Here is a 15,139-nt window from a genome sequence, read left to right on the forward strand (position 1 = left end):
TGCCTCAGTTTACCTTTTAACAATATAGATTTGGAACCAAATCTTTGCCCGAGATACAACTTGACCTCATTACTGTTTTGTAGCCTCTTTCTGCATCAATTCTCACTTTCTGGCACTTGGTCATCTTGACAAGCTCCTCTTCTATCATCCAATCAGTCTCCACCAAGGATTCAGGGATGGTCTGAGAGTACCTTCTATGCAGTAGGCACCACAGTGCTCCCTCTCCCCTCCCACTCAGAGTTCTTGCCGTCTCCAGTAAGAGAGACTCCTAAGCTAAACCCACAATCCTTAAAAGCTCACTGCTTCTCAACCAATGGGATCTTTAAAGACCCACTATCTTTCTGCTGTGTTCTTTTGCTAATGTCTTTTTTCTTTTTTTAATTGAAGGATAATTGCTTTACAGAATTTTGTTGTTTTCTGTCAAACCTCAACATGAATCAGCCATATATATACATATATCCCCTCCCTGTTGAACCTCCCTCCCATCTCCCTCCCCATCCCACTCCTCTAGATTGATACAGAGCCCCTGTTTGAGTTTCCTGAGCCATACAGCAAATTCCTGTTGACTATCTATTTTAAGTTTCCATGTTACTCTTTTCATACATCTCACCCTCTCCTCCCCTCTCCCCATGTCCATTAAGTCTATTCTCTATGTCTGTTTCTCCATTGCTGCCCTGTAAATAAATTCTTCAGAACCATTTTTCTAGATTCCGTATATGTGCATTAGAATACGATATTTATCTTTCTCGTTCTGACTCACTTTACTCTGTATGATAGTTTCTAGGTTCACCCACTTCATCAGAACTGACTCAAATGTGTTCCTTTTTGTGGCTGAGTAATATTCTATTGTGTATATGTACCACAACTTCTTTATCCATTCATTTGTCGATGGGCATCTAGGTTGCTTCCTAGGCATCTAGGTTGTAAATAGTACTACAGTGAACAATGGGATACAGGTGTCTTTTTCAGCGCTGGTTTCCTCAGGGTATATGCCTAGAAGTGGGATTGCTGGGTCATATGGTGGTTTTATTCCTAGTTTTTTAAGGAATCTCCATACCGTCTCCCATAGTGACTATACCAATTTACATTCCCACCAACAGTGTAAGAGCAGTTTCCTTTTTCTCCACATTTCTCAGCATTTATTGTTTGTAGACTTTTTGATGATGGCCTTTCTGACAAGTATGAGGTGATATTTCATTTTGGTTTTGATTTGCATTTCTCTAATAATGAGCAATGCTGAACATCTTTTCCTGTGTTTGTTAGCCATCTGTATGTATTCTTTGGAGAAATGTCTGTTTAGGTCTTTGGGTTGCTAATGTCTTTTAATTACCATCAGTTTTACAGTCTTTGGGGTCTGGCTAACTAACTGACAACAAGGAAAAGAAACAGAGAGAAAGGACATACACCGGACATTGGACAGAGAGAAACAGAGCTGAAAACAGAAACCAGGCTAGAGCTGGGAAAAACGGCTAGGAATACAAATGTAAACCAATAGCCAACTCCCAAAACAGAAAAGCCAATCCTGGCCCTCAAGAAACTCATAACTCTCAGATGCAAATAACAAAAACTAAGACAAATACCACCACAACCCTCTCCCAGCTCAACAACAGGCCTTATTGCTTTTGTCTTTGCTATGATCCCAATAAAGGATTTAACATATTTTCTTTTAAAATCAATGCAGTGCAGTGGGTACAATGGAATAAAAATGCACTGAGAAAACAGAGAGGGGTGCCAGACTCTGCCAGGCAGAGCCAGTGAAGTAGACCTTACAGAACACTGGCAGGCTCACTCACATGTGAACATGGAGCCCTAGCACCATCCTTTCCCCTAGACCCTCAGATGGCAGCACCATCAGCCTCTACCTCCAATCCGTCCAACATTTACAGGATGAAGTAGCACAGTCCAAGGTACAGAACTGGAACAGAGACTGGGCAGGACTTCTGGGCAGAGCAAGGCCAAGGGCCGCTATCCCACACCTATTTCGTTAACATCATCCTTGCTTGATCCCAGGGGTTCCGACCAAGAGCTGCAAGGTGAACTAGCCTAGACTTTGTGAGTGAACAAGTTCAATGACTCAGCAAGGGTGAAGACGGATCCTTGTCCAGGTATTGGGAGAGACAAGCAAACTGCTGGGGTCAGAAGCACGGATATGGGCACTGGAAGCACTGGAAAATGTGCTCAGCCCTCTAACTCCACAGATGAGCAAACAGAGGCTTTTGCTGCTGCTGCTGCTGCTAAGTCACTTCAGTCGTGTCCGACTCTGTGTGACCCCATGGACTGCAGCCTACCAGGCTCCGCCATCCCTGGGATTCTCTAGGCAAGAGTACTGGAGTGGGTTGCCATTGCCTTCTCCGAAAGGCTTTTGGGAGGAGGGTAAGTACTCTACCCCTAAGGTCTCATAGGTACCTGAGAGTCAGGAAAAAAACTACTTTGGAGCCATGTTTTCTGCATTCCTTTAAATTGCTCCCTAGGAAATAAAACCCAGGATTTTTCAGGTGTTTACAGTCTAGCTGGAAGGACAAAACCTACATAAGTGAAACATTGAAACAAGACCGGTTTCCTTTACTGACAGATTTAAGACCAATTCAGAAAGGGTGAGGGAAGGCGGAGCATTTTTGCAGCTGGGTGGGGTGAAGGTCGGGAGGAGATTTCCTATAAAGGTAATGATGACTCCAAGGGGAGGCATAAAGAGCAGGCCAGGAGTTCCAAGGTTATTACAGTGTATCTTCTCTGACCACTTCCTCTCCTCATCCCCACCCAAGGAGCCTGGCAAGCTACCCCAAAGGCAGGTATTGGGCTTGTTATTTCCCGTTGACTGTCCTTGCTCATTCATTCATTTATTCATTCCACAAACATTTAAGAGCCTCCTAGGATGAGTAAGAATTGCTCCCCTCCCTGCCCAACCTTGGCCCTGCGGAAGCCAGATCCATTATCTTTAAATTGCAGGGAGGTAGAAGCCATGCCAGGGTGGGGCAGAATGTTGTACCTGGTCCAGAGGGCACTAAATCTGCCCCGAGGAAGTGTCACCTTGAGATGTCAGGAGCTGGAGGTGGCCGGTGAGGGGAACAGCATGTACAAAGGCTGACAGGGAAGGAGCCAGAGTTAATGGAGGCATAAGAATCGGCGATGCAACAAGAAGGGGTTTGGGGATGGGCAACCTGGTCTGTGGAGCTCCTCGTTCTGGTGCAAAGGGCCACAGAGCCGCACCTGCCGAGCAGGCTGGCTTCCACCAAGCCTTCAGCCCAACAGGTGCTTCCGGGTTTCCTGTTGTTGACAATGCTGCGGATATTGTTCCATTTACACAGACAATCCTTCAGATCAAGCCGCTCCCTCCAGCTCCTTCCGGCACCTCCCCCCACCCCCAGCTACCTGGGAGGACTTCTGCCTCTAGGGTACCTGCAGATTTCCGGTTTCCCTAACACAACACGCATGACAGACTGGCCCTTCAACTCCAGTTTGCTGGCTGGTTATAGGAGCTGTGGCAACAAAAATTTCCTCTGTGCTGTAAGTGCCAAGCTCCTATAGAAGATTTTGGGGTGGGGGGACAACACAGAAGGAAAAGAAAACTTGACAAAACAAGAGAAACGTACCTCTGGAAAACAGTATTAGCTGTCACATTGCCTCCTGTGTTCCCAGCCCTGTCCTTTCTCCCAGGTCCCTGCTCTAACTGCACCCCATTCCATGAAACCTACACTTACAGGAAAATCAGGAAAACAATGGGGAGGGCAGGTGGAGCTCAGTCAGATAGTATCAGAGTCTAAGAAAAGCTAAGGAAGCACTTTGATGGAAGAACCCGGTATCCCCCTCCCCCCCACCCCACCCCGCATCAAAGTCAACAACTGACAGGTGTCTTAATCCTCAAGGTAAAGTTGGCGTCACTTGTTCAGGAACTAAGCAAATTCTGATTTCTTCTTAGAACCAGCCTTCATCACAAAAGATCACAACCCATTCGCTAAGGCTATGCCTGGCAAGGACAAAGAAATGAAAACAGAGCTGTATGTATCCAGTCAATGACATTGGCCTGGTGCAACCCATCTAGTTCCTAATTAAGTCTTTTAGGACCTGGGCACTGGCCTAAGCCAATCGGAACCAGCCAGCTCCTGGGACAGCACAGTGAGTGCAGCTCTAGGAGGGGCAGCCTGAATCTGGGGGAAAGACTCGGGCCACATCCAAATCCACTTTCTGCTCAAATCCTACTTTTTTGCCCCCTGTGAAGCTGGTTTTAGTGAGCACCAGGCAGTCGGGGCACTGCCTGGATGCCCACAGCAACTCCTAGGCCCCAGGCAGCAGCTGCCAGGCAGTTCATTTTCCTTTAAGCAGCAGCAGCAGCAGTGGCTGCTCTTCTTACTGACCCACCCAGGATGAGTAGAATTCAGAAGTAGGGTAGCAGCTCACATTCAGAGTGACAGGGATCAAGGGACCTAAGTTATGGCCTTCAAAGGGAAATGGTGGAAATTAACACAACAGAGTCCAAGAAACCTATTCCCTTTTCAGGTCAAAAGAAAAACCGTAATCAAGGAAGGACAAGAGTCTGCGTTTGAACTTAGATTGTTTTAGACACCGAAATGAACAAGAAAAATTACTTCCCAAATTGCTTTCCACAGGGCCAGTGGACGATCACCTCCACTGTTTTCAAGCTGTACTGACATAAAAACTGCCTTGGGATTCTAACATATTGGAAACCTACCTGTAAGATACAAAACTCAAAATGTGCAAAACCATATCATCTTTAAAGATGAGAAATAAAATTTGAAAGAGTGAAATACGATGTCAAACTACACAACTGTAGCAGTGACATAAATTCACGTCTTTGGAGTCTATATCAAAATTTTTGGCACAACGATTCAGGACCCTATCATGCTATTTAGTCACAAAGTTATTTCAAACTTCAAATAAGCCTTACTCCTGTTTCCTATAGTCAAGTTCTCTCCAAAATAGTCGGTATACTTTTGCATAACTATTAATACAGCAACCAAAAGTTCTAAATACTGGGGTACTTTTAAAACTCTAAGGACAATAGCAGCTTTGCTTCATTGTTTTTGGCACTAATTCATTTCCTCAAGGATTAAAGATTCTGTCTCCAGCTATGCAATTTTGTCCCAGGAAATGTGAAATATTGCTTCATTAGAACAAGGACACTATTATTGCTTAACTTAAAACACAGCCTTCTTAGTTTGTCCAAATTAAGCCTTAAATTAGAAGATGACATTAATAGTTCAACTGTCACTTCTACATTTAGCCCATCTTCGAGTTCAGTCCTTGATTTTGAACAGTATAAAGACAAATGGCAAGAAATAAAAATGAAAGAATTTATAGGAGAAAGCAACAGATTCCACATTCATCCCAAGACCCTACTCTCTGGGCAAACTCCTTTTTTTAAAATTCTGGATTTACTACTCTGTAACTCTAGATATTATGGTGATACATTTATTTCTCAACTTATCAGCTTTAGGCAATTAACTGCTGATGCCACAATAGGAAAAAAAGAGAGCTTAAACTACAAGCTACTTTCCCTCCTATGTTTAATAACTACATTATTTTAGTTCTTCTATTTGCTACCCTTTATGTTTTAAGTAATATATAATTTTAACTTTTGTGTTCCCTTCATCAACTTTTGACAAAAGTTTTTCCATTCCCCAGTTAGGAATATGATGCTATCAGCACTCTGTTTCCCCAGCTTTACTCTTGGTTTCTCTAAATCCTATTTTTACACTATTATCAGAACCATTACCATTCACATTTTGTGTTGTAACCACAGTTTGGTCACCTGTTCTTTTATATAACCAGGTAAATGTTATTCAGTGCTGAACCAAACAGCGTTGAAATTACTCTCCATCAGGTACCACTATTAGAAGCTCTTGGGGATGTCCCTGGTAGTCCAGTAGATAAGACTCCACAACTACTGAATCTATGCCCTAGAACACACACAACCAGAGAAGCCCGTGCTGCTGCAACAAAGTGCCTGCGCAGCTAAAATAAAATATAAATAAAATTTTAGAAAAGCTCTTGGCCTCCAAAGGTATTGCTCCTAGCATCGAGGTCAAGCAGACTTGCTTTCCTTACATTCTATCAATTGTTTGGTGTGCCTGACATTTGGACCACGACTTTTGCTTTTCTTGGCGTTCTCATTACCTTTATTTCCCCCTTCCATTGTTTGCTTTCATTCCAACCTCTATGGTTTCTAAGCTCCCAATCATACCTTGGGTGAAGTCAGGAGCTTGTTTTTGCTCAGATGTCCTCCTCAGGGCCCTTGGAGCTCTTGAGTGTTCTTCTAGGAGCAAGGTCCGAGTCATCTCTGGCTGCTATAAGGGGTCATCCTAGCCCTTCCTTTCACTGCCCTCTCTAGTTGGTCTCCTTTGACCTAGGATCTCATGTTTTCCTCTCATTTGATTTTCTTAAATGTCATCCTAAAGAACAGTACATGATAGGTAAACTGAGTCCCTGCATATTCAGAGATGTTATTTTGCTCTGCTCTTAACTGAGAGCTTGGGTGTAGGATCTAGGTTGGACAACACGTTCTTCAGAACATTGACATTACTGCTCTAATTTATTCTAGAATCCAGTGTTGTCAATGACAATTCTGACATTATGTCCTATTTTCATTTCTTAAAGGCGACTTTTAGGCTCTGCATTTTATCCCAGGCATTCTGAACAGCACAACAGCAGCACCTATGTGTGAACCATCACTTGCTCACCGTGTGCTGTGTGGCTTCCTTCAATCTAGAAACCTAGGACATCATGTTCCAGAGAACTCTCATGGTGCATCCATCATGTCACTCATTCCATTTTCTATTCTTTCTGGAACCTCTGTTAGCTAGTCAGGTGTTGGACCTCCTGGATTAATCTTTACCTTTTCCTTCCCTCTTTATAGTTCTGAGATTTGAGTTAATTTTCTAGTATTTCTAAGTTTCAGCAATTAAATCTGTAGTCTCCAAAAGCTCTTTGATGGACTGTGCCTTTCACATAAAACACCCTATTCTTATTTTGTGGATTAACGTATCCTCAAAATTCTAAACATTTTACCTAGAAGGGTTTTTCCCCCTCTGTTCTTTCTGCTTCTGGATTTTCTTCCAATTTTCTTTCTGGTTTACTTCAGGCATTCCCTGTTATGCTGCCAGCTCTCATCACATGTCTGATAATCCTTGTTTCCCTTGCTCTGCTCTTGTCTAAAAAAGGTCCATTTTTGGCTCTGTCTCACTTTGATCAGGAATTCTGAAAGGAAGTTCTGGGTGGGGCCTGCTGACAGAGGAGTCACTTTAGGCTGAGTGAGTAGGGAGCTGCTGTCATGACTGAAAACCCGTCTTCAACACTAGAGGTGTGCTAAGCCACCTAAGTTGCGTCCAACTCTTTGCAGCCCTATGGACTGTAGCCTGCTAGGCTCCTCTGTTCATGGGATTCTCCAGACAAGAGTACTGGAGTGGGTTGCCATGCCCTCCTCCAGGGAGTCTTCCCAACCCAGGGATGGAACACGTGTCTCCTGCATTGGCAGGCAAGTTCTTTACCACTAGTGCCACCTGGGAAGCCCCAATGCCAGAGGAAGAAAGCTGAATTCCTAGGGTGCCAGCATTCACACTAAGGAAACCTAGCTTTCCGTAGCTGTTTTTCAAATACCATAACTGCCTCGCTTACGTCTACAAGAATCCATTCTTATCTCTGAGATGTGATCATGTAAGTTTTTTAGAACATGCACCTACATTTCCATCCCCTTTCCCCCTCAAAACAAGTACTATGTTGTGTTTCGTTTTGTTTTGCCAGAGTGTTAACTGCCAGCATTCTATACTCAAGAGAGAGATGGGAAATGAAGGTGTTACCTGGCACCTGTGGTCCAGCCTTCAGACCTTCACCTCCAGATCCACCCCTCACTCCCAGTCCCTGCTGCACCTGAGGGGTCTCAGGGTGGACACAGGGCAGTTCCTGCAGGAATCACTCCTGAGTGTGGCTCCCTCCCTTGTGAAGTCATAAGTCAGATCCCAATCTGCTTTCTGTCTTGAGTAATAATCTCTCAGCCATCACGGAGCCTTGAGGAGCCTGCAGGGGAACCTGTATACCTAGTCAGCCATCTGAAACCATAAATCAAAATCTAATCATTTTTGAAGGAATCTGAAGGAATCAGGTTTTTCACCCAGCCTAGATTCCTTGCAGTTAGAAGATGAATGTCCTTCCCCCAGCTGTTACCACACCATCTCTATTATAACCGCCACCCCTCGAATACCAAGGGTGCCTCATAAGACTCCATGCATGGGGGCAAAAAAAATCCTTTTTTAATCAGTTTGTATATTTATGCCTTTTTGAATGTAGATGAAACAGTCCATTGACATTTGATCATTTATACAAAGGTTTTGAATAACATTTTATTTAACATTCATCTAATAGTTTTATTTTATGAAGCAATTAATTGTATTCAAACTCCAAAAGCTGCTTTGACATTACTTTCTGAAGGCAATGTCTAACCCAGTTTTTCAAAGCATTTCTAGGACATTTTAAAGTTTATAACCACATCCAAGACTTGCAATTATGGTGTCAAATCCTGAGAATTATTACTAAATGTGAGCTCAATTTCTTTGCCTTTTGAAATCAACATATTTTACTTAAATATTTTAAAATTTTAACCTCTATCAGCATCCACAGTTATAACTGATTGAAGTCCCTTTAGGCTACTGTGTTTACAGCAAACAAAACTTTATTGCTCAAGTAAAGTAATCAAGAGGGCAGCTCTCGTAAGAGAAGGATTTTATAAGGGCTCAAATATAAGGTGGCATAATTTGGGGATAAAAAAATAGATTTTGCCTTGTATTTAAGGATATACAGAAAACAGCTCTAAAACCCTCAAGTTGGAGAGCTCTCTGTGGTGGACTGGCATCTTACAAAAGGCCCCAGGTCATACCTTCTCCTTCTCTGAAAGGTCTAGGCCCGTCCACACAAAGGTCACATTGTAGTGAGTCATTTTTGGTCAGAGTGTCCACAAAGTGGTTAAAGCTTCCTGCCCTTAACTGGGCTGACCAAGGTGCAGATTTCCCCAGTACACTCCTGACTCAAAACTGGTGACCTGGGCCCCCTTTTATTCTCAAAAATGTCCCAGTTTGGTAGTCAAATTATACAGTACTCCCAGCCTCAGATAAAAGGAGAGCAATGTAACCTGACTAACACAACAGCCTGAACTTAATAATGCTATCCCTGATAGTCTTAACTGTGTGGTTGGGTTTGGGCACAGTCTCACAGGTACCAGGGAGTTTATTTTGGCCTGGGAGGCCCTACAGTCAATCTCCACATGACCAGGCTACCCAAGAACAGCTTGTCTGGTCACCAAAGCTCCGCTGGCCTTCTGAGAGCCCCTCTTCTGGCCAGGCTCAATCTCCAGGTGTCCACCAAGAGCACTGTCCCTCCTCTGCCAAGGACCAGTGATAAACAGGGAATGTCCACATCCCACTCATCACCCCTGGCCACCATCATCAAACCTGGTAACCTGCCCAGATTGCTACAGTTTTATCCTTTCCTCCCCTCCTTCCTTCTCCACCAGGTGAAGAGAACAGGAAGCATTGAGTCTTACTCGTGCTTTAATCTAAACTCTGCCTCTGAAACAAATTCCTTCAGAGGAGAGAGGGCCTGCTTCTCTCTCTTTTGGAGTCAATCAGTCTCAACTAGAGAATCAGTCAATCATCAGACTAACCCCCTTGTTAGGCTTTCCAAACAAAGTGTATAGCATATATGTTATTAAAGTCATAAAACAAACTATTCTTTTTTTGATGACTGGTTATTTGGAGATCTAAAAATATACGCGAGAACTCTGCACTCACGAGAATTGATATCCAGCAGTAGTGAGCTGTGCACTAGCAAGTATTATTGTATTAAGCGTGTACTATTAGTCCTAAAGAATCATTTCCAAACAACCTGAAAACTAAGTATAAGTATGTTGGCTAAAACTCTAGCTTTCCAAGAAGTAGTCAAAATAGGAAACAGACTGGTCTTTTTCCGGGGAAGTCACTGCTATTCACAACCATGTAGTAGTGGCCTTCTGCCTGGCTGAGTGGACACAAAGTCTCTGCCCTCACATAGGTCAGGGGCATAAGGCACCTAGAATGCATCCCCATGAGGGCACAAATCTTGCTGTTTTTGACACAGGGACCTATCCCAAGCTCCTGGAGCAGGTGCTGGCACATGGGGATGCACAAGTATTCACTGAAGAGTGACCGCAGCCCAACCCCCTCCAGGTGGGATGTGTAAGAGCCACTCTCCACTTGGCCCTGAACAGCAAAGAAAGTACTGCTTAGGGACCTGGTGGCAACAGCCATCTATAACAAGACCTTGAGTTGAGGTGTGTTAGTTTTCTGTGGCTGCTATAACAAGTTACCACCAACTTTAGTGGCTTGAAACAGATTTCTTATCTTACAGTTCCCATAGTTCAGGAGTCTAGAATGGGTCTCACTGGACTTAAAAAAAAAAAAAATCAAGGTGTTGACAGCTCCTTTCTGAAGATTAGGTTTCCAGCTTCTAAGGTTTCCTGTACTCCTTGGCTTGCAGCTCCTTCTTCCATCTGAGAGGTTAGCAGCAAAGCACCTTCAGAGCCCTTTCTTGCCTCCCTCTTCCACATCTGTAAGGATCCCTGTGATCACACTGGGCCCGCCTGGATAATCCAGAACAATCTCGCTAATCTTAAATCAGCTGATTAGTGACTTTAATCCATCTGCAACTTTAATTCCCCTTTGCCACTTAACACAGTCAAAGGTTGGGGGGTGGGGTTTTGAGGACATAGATTCTGTAGGCACTATTCTGCCAATCAGAGCAGGAAATCTAAACAGTCTCTTTCACACTGAATTGTATACAGACACCAAGAACTTGAATTTGGAACAGCACCCTAAAATGCTTTTGCTGAGGCTAAGTCTATGTGAAGAGCACACTCTGGGGTTACCTTCTCCCTCACTTTTGACCCTTTTACACTAGGCTTCTTTCAAACCCCTCAACTACTATGCTCTCCTGGCTCAGCACGCTCCTCTCTGCCCCTGGAATCCGCCTACCCTCCTCTTCAGGGCTCTGCTTAAAAACCTTACTGCACCTTCCAGCCTAGGTCAGGTCCCACCTCTTGGAAGTCCTCATTTACTTGCCCTCCACAGCACGACCACGGCAGCAATCATAATGTGAGAGGCGTGCCAACCACCTGCCTCACCAGAAGGTCAGCCCCCTGGGGGCAATGCCACGTCTGCTCAGTTCACTGCTGGGACCCCCTTGTCCGGGTTAGGGCACAGCACTTAAAGGACACTCAACAAATACTTCTAATGAACTGAGTTCATCATAGTAATATACTCAAAAGGAAAGTTCACTTTTAATAATTCCAACACAGCAGATTTAAACTAAACTGAGAACCCTTCCACTGTTTCTGTAAGTGGCCCTGTGAAAGCAGAGGAAAACAGGGAAACGGCACTGCCTGCCATCACCACACCCCCACCCCTTGGCCTAATTCCAGCAAGTCAGCCATTGCTAGAGAGCTCAAGCTGGTTTTCAAAAGAAGTCTGTATTTTGTTTTGTACGGTGATGTCTAAATGGTATGTCACAGCTAGAATTATAATGCATAATGTACCATTGTTTTAAAACAGTTTTGCCAACAAATCTGAATAAATGATGGTGAAATGCAGGCAGCTGGTTTGAGCACACGACCTTTCAATCGTCCACCTGTTCATTTTCAGGAAGTATCTCCACGCTCCCACTTCAGGGCCACTCTGCCTACGCACCTCCCTGCCTCAGTTGGACCTACTGGGAGGCATCAGTGGTTCCAATTTCCAGGATTCCTACTGATGAACACATTCCCAGGAGACTCAAAGAAAACCGGTCTCCCCTCATGGAATGCTCAGCAACACCTTACATAGACAGCACTTGGCCTCCACTGCCCACACTGTATTTGAGAACCAAAAGAGGAACTGGGGGGTTTCAAAGGTAGCTTCATATCCATGCTCTTACCCATGACTCAGCTGCAGCAACACACACCAAAATGAGCCCATTAGGTGGGTTATGAGAGAAAGCCTTAGAAACATCACTTATCAAATGAAGCATGAATCTTGCTCCTGGTTTTAAACACATAGAATCTATAGCCCTAATGTTTGTGAATGCCTTTACTTGACCCACTTTGGATTCTCAGCAGGGCTACTTACAGACGAGAAAATACAGAACTGCCCTGTTCTTATACGGGGAGTCACCATGTGCTTCTAGTCCTGTGACACTGCTACTGTGTTACCACCATCACTTCCCCTCCACGCCCCAACCCAGACTCTAACCAGACCGACCATCTGCAAGCATCCTTCCCCCCCAAGCTCTTTGCTCGTGCTTCCACACTGTGCACATGCTGTCCACTTCCTGCACCATGTCTGCCCCATCCCCAGCTCCTCCCTATACCTCCACTCGACTCCAGCACCATCTCCATCGGTGAAGTCCAGCCCTCTCTGCCTCCTCAGGTGCTGGTGGCCACACGTGGACCACAGCTGAGCCCAAGTATCCCTTTGGGCAGACCCGCTGCCCACCAACCCCCACCAGGCCCCAGGTTCCTGGAGGAGCTCACAGATCCCAGCTTGATCTCATCTGAGCTAATTTTAGGGGACCAGGAAGCAAGGGTCAAAGAGGACCTGGACCTGTTCAGGTTCCCCGGTCAATTACGCAGCCTACATTTCAGACCTTAATAGTCAAGAAAAGTAATCACCTGGAAAGAGGAACTAGAAGATCAAGGGAAACTGGACAAGGAAACGGATTACATTCCACTTCTTTCTTAATCAAATTCTGAAACTGTATTTCATTCACTGAGAGGACTCCCCAGAATATCAAATTCCTCCACAATCTTAGCTCAATCAAAGATTGAGCACTAGGGGCTCCTCTTTGTTAAGACTTTGTTGTTGTTGTTCAGTTGCTCAGTCATGTCCAACTCTTTGTGACCCCATGGGCTGCAGCATGCCAGGCTTCCCCTGTCCTTCACCGTCTCCCTTAGCTTGCTCAAACTCATGCCATTGAGTCAGTGATGCCATCCAACCATCTCACTCTCTGTCGTCCCCTTCTCCTCCTGCCTTCAATCTTTCTGAGCATAAGGGTCTTTTCTAACGAGGTGGCTGTTCGCATCAGGTGGCCAAAGTATTGAAGCTTCACTGTTAGACTTTACCTGATAATTCTAGGGGGGGCACCACATGCAGAGCTTTGAACTGTGGGCTCACTTCCCTTATAGAGAAGGAGAGGGACCCAAAAGTCTCAGAGACCCCATGTCTAGTTTCATGTTGACCCTCTAGTCTTGTCTAACTAGGAACTAGATGGGGCAGCCGGAGGAAAGGGCAGGAGGCCTGTGTGAGCCTGCTGATACTTGCCAGGTTTATCTTCCCACCTTGCCAGGAGCTCCCCTTCCAACAGATCTTGGGAGTCTTTCCATGTCTCTGGCTATACTCTTGTCCTGGGGCTAGAAACACCTTCATTTAACAGGTGACTCTCATAACATCTCTTTTCTGTCCAGGCCTCTCCACTGAGAACCACAACCCAACACCCAGCTGTCTACTGGATGTCTACACCCACCATCTCACATTTACTGTGTTTAACACAGAACTCAGCTTCCTTCCACCCAACTATGCTTCCTACAAGCCTCCTCTCTTGATAAATAGATACTGTCCACCCAAGTTTCTGCTCTGGCCAGAAACCCAGGTGTCACCCTTGTCTCCTCACTTATCCTCACCTCTCACATCCAAGGCAGCAGGGCATCCTCACCCTTCTGACTCTATTCTACCCTGACCCACTTCTCAGTGGCTCCTTTGCTATCAGGACATGAGCCTCCATCTGGTCACACCTGAATAAGAGTAGTACCCTTCTGACTGGTCCACCTGCTTCCGCTCTTGTTCTACCCAAGCCCATCTCCACAAAGCAATCTCTGCTCTTTCTACGTCTTAAGTCACATCACATCACCCCTCTTCTTAGCCCTCACTTGGCTCCCATGGCCACTGGCATGCAATTCAACCACCTGTCATGCTCCACAAGGCCCTACGGGAACTGCCCTTTACCTGCGGCTTCAGCCTCAACCCCCAGGGGAACACTCCTGCCACACTGGCCTGGCTCCTGTCATTTGAATACCCAGTTTCAATCTCAGGGTCTCTGCAGCTGCTTCCTTCAGCTGAGAACACTCTTGCCGCAGACCTTTGTGGATTGCACTCTTTATCTCCCTTAGGGCTCAACTGAAAAGTCACCTTCTCAACTCACCCTCCTTACTAGCAAGAGCGCTCCCCTAAGTCACTTTCTACAGATTCGCCCTGTGTAAAGATCGTCACAGCCCTCAGCAGTACCGAAAAAGATGCTGGGAGCTTTGAGTCAAGTGCTTGTGTTCCTCGCACTGGAAAGCTACTGGCTCCAAGGATGCAGGGGCTCTTCTCTCACTCCCCGAACTCGTCCTAGAGCAGTACCTCGATGCTGCTCACACATCCCAAGATTTGTCTTAGCAAATAGACAGCACGTCTGAGTAGGAAGCAAACGACTCACCTTTGTACGGCACTCTCTAATTACAAAGTCCTTAACATAAGCTTTTTTTTTTTTTAATGAAATGTCTATGGTTTTATTTATTTATTTTAGGTCGCACCGTGCAGCATATGGGATCTTAGTTTCCCGACCAGGGCTCAAATCCGTGCCCCCTGTACTGGGAGTGCAGTAACTTAACCCCTGGACCACCAGGGAAGTTCCCTTGATTCAACTATGTCTCAGCAATTGGGAGGTCGGAATCTGCATCGCAGAGGTGAAGAAACTGAGGCTCAAATACAGCCTGACACAGGTGGGGCTTCAAGCCTTCTCACTGCAATGGCAGCCACCCCCTGCCGTCTGGCCCCACACTAGCCACCTGTCCCAGCTGCCCCTATGCCCCTCACTCGCCCAGCACACAAAGGCCTTGGTGCCATGGCTCACACCATCCTGCCCCCAATTCACCAAATCCTCCTCAACAACAACTTCCAATTCCAGCTCTAGGCTTTATGCATCAAGACTCTGCCTCAAGTTTCACCTCTCCAAAGTAAACTTGCCTGGACAAGGATTTCTCCCAACGTCATTTAAGCAGACTAGAACTCCTTGAGGGCAAGAATCTAGTGCTATTAAAATAATAATAATAATAATAACCTCAAGGGATGTCTGGCCAAGAAACACCAAA

The 15,139-nt window shown here is 45.3% G+C and overlaps 1 protein-coding gene across 14 annotated transcripts in view; it reads right to left on the reverse strand.

Moving 5' to 3' along the window:
• The window catches only part of ITGA6 (integrin subunit alpha 6), an 84,544-nt gene that overhangs the window by 45,295 nt on the left and 24,110 nt on the right, over positions 1–15,139 (reverse strand). For 2 of the 14 annotated variants that reach the window (XM_081577781.1, XM_081577786.1), the window contains exon 1: positions 14–445. The exons of 9 other annotated variants lie outside the window; for them this stretch is intronic. The gene's annotated coding sequence lies outside the window, so the exon portion shown is untranslated. Of the gene's footprint in view, positions 1–13; positions 446–6,199; positions 6,546–7,023; positions 7,237–7,811; positions 8,061–15,139 lie in introns of those variants that run through there. 3 more of the 14 variants (XM_081577784.1, XM_081577780.1, XM_081577785.1) reach the window with 3 other exon arrangements.

The sequence above is a fragment of the Giraffa tippelskirchi genome, chromosome 3 (assembly GCF_054371585.1).
Source record: "Giraffa tippelskirchi isolate mGirTip1 chromosome 3, T2T-mGirTip1v1.2.pri, whole genome shotgun sequence".
NCBI lineage: Eukaryota > Metazoa > Chordata > Mammalia > Artiodactyla > Giraffidae > Giraffa > Giraffa tippelskirchi.